The sequence below is a fragment of the Oryx dammah genome, unplaced genomic scaffold (assembly GCF_014754425.2).
Source record: "Oryx dammah isolate SB20612 unplaced genomic scaffold, SCBI_Odam_1.1 HiC_scaffold_11, whole genome shotgun sequence".
Classification (NCBI taxonomy): domain Eukaryota; kingdom Metazoa; phylum Chordata; class Mammalia; order Artiodactyla; family Bovidae; genus Oryx; species Oryx dammah.
Window position 1 is genome coordinate 21,391,443 of NW_024070195.1, and position 4,419 is coordinate 21,395,861.

At 46.9% G+C, this 4,419-nt stretch overlaps 1 pseudogene; it reads left to right on the plus strand.

The window, feature by feature from the left end:
- Positions 1–221: 221 nt before the first annotated feature.
- LOC120870272 lies at positions 222–2,963 on the plus strand (annotated as a pseudogene).
- Positions 2,964–4,419: the final 1,456 nt, after the last annotated feature.

A 4,419-nucleotide genomic window follows, 5' to 3' on the forward strand; every position in this document is an offset into this window, starting at 1 on the left:
AATGTCAGTTTCCTAGCTTTTAAATTGTATTATAGTTATAGAATATATAACCATTGGGAAAAAGGTCAAAGGTACCCAAGACCTATCTATACTATCTTTAGACCTTTCTGTTAATCTGCAACTATTTCAAAATAAAGAAGTTTTTTAAAAAGGACTTGAATAAAACAAGAACTAGAGAATGAGAAAAAGAGGGACAGACAGAAACACAAGGTGAAACAAAAATGGCAACGAGAGAAACAAGGAGAGAGGAAGCTGCACAACAAGCTAGAAGGTTCCTGTTCACTCGTGACATACAGGCTCCAGATCTCCCCTCCTCCCTTGGGCACACTGAATCTAAAGTTTTACCCAAAACAACTCCTTTGAAAAGAAATACACGAACTAGCTGGGTGAAGCTATTCTTATTCACACAAGGTGAATAAGAAAAAACCCACACTAAAATCAATTTCAGTTCAATTCAGTTGCTCAGTCATGTCCGACTCCTTGCAACCCCATGAAGCACAGCACGCCAGGCCTCCCTGTCTATCACCAACTCCCAGAGTCCACCCAAACCCATGTCCATTGAGTCAGCAATGCCATCCAACCATCTAATCCTCTGTTGTCCCCTTCTATCTTGCCTCAATCTTTCCCAACATCAGGGTCTTCTCAAATGAGTCAGTACTTCACATCAAGTGGCCAAAGTTTTGGAGTTTCAGCTTCATCATCGGTCCTTCCAATGAACACCCAGGACTGATCTCCTTTAGGATGAACTGGTTGGATCTCCTTGCAGTCCAAAGGACTCTCAAGAGTCTTCTTTAACATCACAGTCCAAAAGCATCAATTCTTCGGCACTCAGCTTTCTTTATAGTCCAAGTCTCACATCCATAATGACAACTGGAAAAACCATAGCCTTGACTAGATGGACCTTTGTTGACAAAGTAATGTCTCTGCTTTTTAATATGCTGTCTAGGTTGGTCATAACTTTCCTTCCATGGAGTATTGTCTTTTAACTTCATGGCTGCAATCACCACTGCCAATTTCTCCCTGAGAAACTAAGTTTTCCATGTCTGGGACCCTCAGTTTGAAGACTTACACCTGAGACATGGGCCTCCAAAACATACCTCTGAAAGTCAATGAAGTCTGTGTCCATGAAATCCATGAGGCTATAATGAACTAAGAAACAGGCTCACCCAGACTCACTGAGGCTATCTCTCCAGGGCACAGCACACAGACACAGACTGAAATCTCCAGCTTCTCCCTGAAAGAAGCCTATTTCCTTATCTTAAAAGCTAAGACTTCTAACACATATCTAGGGGTCAACTGCAATCCTCGCCAAAACCTGAGAAGCCAACAGGTGCCAGCATCATGCTCTCCCTCTGTCCCACCCCAGGTAACTGGTGTCTCTGTGAAAAGAATTTGTGCACACGTATGGCTGCCCAGGTTTTGTGGCTGCTCCCAGAGGGCACACACCTTGATCACCTGGTTCAGTGGCTTGCGTTTCTCGGTCCAACAGGAGAGTAGCAAAAAAGAAACAGCCTGGAACTGGCTACCTGCACCCACCCACCCAGGGCTCAATGTGGAGGGAACAGACAGAAACACCCATCTCAGTCTTCTCCTGAAAGAGGTATAATTGCATATTTGAAAAGTTATTGCCACGGGTTCTGGTAGATTGCCTACGATGGCAACAATTACCTTGCCCTAAATGAGGACCTGTGCTTCTGGATCGCAGCGGGTGCAGAGGCTCAGATCTCCAAGCTCAAGCCTGAGCAGGGCGGTGCTGCGGGGAACAGTAGGAACTATCTGGAGGGGGACTGAGGAGGGTGGCTCCACAGACACCTAGAGAATGGGAAGGACACACTGCTGCACACAGGTACGAGGGGCACGGGGCCTCCCTGATCCCTCTTAGGGCTGGACCTGGCTTCCAACGAGTAGAAGAAAGTGAGGTCAATGTGGAAACAGCACCCTGATTCCTATCAGCAGAGGGAGGAATTCGCCCAGGTTTTGATATTCTGTACAAGAGAGTGACTCACCAGTGGCCCCACTTCTCTGAAGGACAATTAAGGAATCCAGTCTCTTTGGGGAAGAAGCAGGAACCCATCCCTGAGATAACTGGTCAGCAGTGCCCCTTCCCCTGGGTCCCATCTTGTGAACCAAGACTGTCTCTCAGGGCCAGGTCTCACCCTAAGAACATGTTTGGAGGCCTGACTCCAGCTTTTCTGAGTCATTCGGCCTCCACCCAAGTCAGGACCATGACTCTGTATTCATTCCCTTACACAGTAACTCCTACCTTGGCTCTCACCCTGAATCCAGAACTTTCCAAGGACTCAGCAACATGCCCAGACCTCCGAGTTCAGGCTGGTGTCTGGTGTTTGTGCTGCTTCTTTTCAAACCCACTGTCCTGTTTATTCTCAGGATGGTCAGAGGATGCTGCTTCTGGGACCCATGGAGGTAACACTAAATGGGAATTATCTGATACATCCTCCACAGACCCTCCAAAGACAGCTGTGACCCAGCACCCCATCTCTGACCATGAGGTCCCTGTGAGGTGCTGGGCTCTGGGCTTCTACCCTGAAGAGATCTCACTGACCTTGGCAGCATAACACGGAGGACCATACCCAAGACATGGAGCTTGTAGAGACCAGGCCTTCAGGGAATGGAACCTTCCAGAAGTGGGTGGCCCTAGTGGTCTCTTTTGAAGAGGAACAGAGATACACCTACAATGTACAGTGCAAGGGGCTTTGGGAGACCCTCGCCCTGAGATGGGGTAAGGAGGAGGCTGGGGTGGAGCTTCTTCTCAGATAAAGCTGGAGCCTTTCTGGACCCCTTCAGCAAGGTCTGGACTCAAACCTGAAGTCTGGGCCCCTTCTCTTTCCTCCACAGTACCTTCTCGGCCCTCCGTCTCCAACACAAACATCATTGTTAGTCTGTTTCTACTCATGGTCATTGGAGTTGTGGTAACTGGAGAGGTGGACTATAAAGAAAGCTGAGTGCCAAAGAATTGATGCTTTTGAGCTGTGGTGTTGGAGAAGACTCTTAAGACTCTTTGGACTGCAAGGAGATCCCACAAGTCCAATAAGGAAACCAGTCCTGAATATTCACTGGAAGATCTGATGCTGAACCTGAAACTCCAATACTTTGGCCACCTGATGTGAAGAACTGACTCATTTGAAAAGACCCTGATACTGAGAAACATTGAGGCAGGAGGAGAAGGGGACAACAGAGCATGAGATGGTTGGATGGCATCACTGACTCAGTGGACATGAATTTGAGTAAACTTCGGGAGTTGGCAATGGACAGGGAGGCCTGGCGTGCTGCAGTCCCTGGGGTTACAAAGAGTTGGACACGACTCAACAACTGAACTGAACTGAACTGAACCAAATCTTTGATATTTGTTGTCTCAGGGCCTGTTGGGGGAAGGATTTTCTAATACCCTTTCTGAAAGCCTATTAACAACTTCCACATCTTATAATTCCCTGAATCTCCTGGAGAATTGTCTGTCAGGTACATTATCCCCAGGGTTGATACCGGGAAACCCACATGGGGATAAGTAACTATTACTGATGTTGAGGGAGACTGGGTTCCCAGAAGCTACAAAGAAGCTGTAAATTTCAGTGTAAGGAAGTCCTGCGGTCACTCCAGTTCTCACTAAGCCAGACATACCCTCCACAAGAATCATTCCATCTCTCATCCTTGTATATCTGGAGGCAAAGGCAACATTCTCTCTCTTTTATTTTTCCCATTATGCTGGAGGCTGACTTGGAAGCCAAAGGTTCTTCCCAGAAGGCACTTGCATCCTGATATGAGCATCTGGTAAGTACAATGACCTTTACCTGGTCAGGGCTGTTAAGAAATGAGTCAACCTTGAAGATGCGCACTGTGTGACCCTCTTCCTTTTTCTCAAATCTACTTTTTCCTTCTCTCTCTGCAGGCAGGTTTCCTTTGTTATTCAGTCCACACAGCATGAAGTGGCAGTAGCTTAAATTCTAAAGTTTCATATATCCTCTGCCCAAGAGCTAACCATACTTCACCTGGCCATCCCCCACCACCCTTCAAAGACCCCTGAGTGAAAGGGCAGAGTCTTTGATGAAAGGATGGAGATAATCACAGGGGCCACTTTCTCTTGCACATTTTTCTTTAAGTAGAAGAGAAAGATCTACACACTCGAAGTTGATACTTTAAGGTAGAGAGGCCTTCTACACTTAAAGTGCAAAGTGGTGAAAGTCGTTGGCATTTTTGGACCCAGAAAACTCAAGGCTGCATCACCATTAGTCACATTAGCAGCTCTGAGACCACTGGTGCCCGACATAGCATCACTTTGTCAAAGCAGGCACTGGCAGATCAGTAGTGATGAGCAACTTAGATGAGAAGGGGAAGAAAATAGAGGGTTCTGCTCACCAGGAACAGAGTTCATGTGAGACCTTTCTGGGAACTCTAGATAGAAAC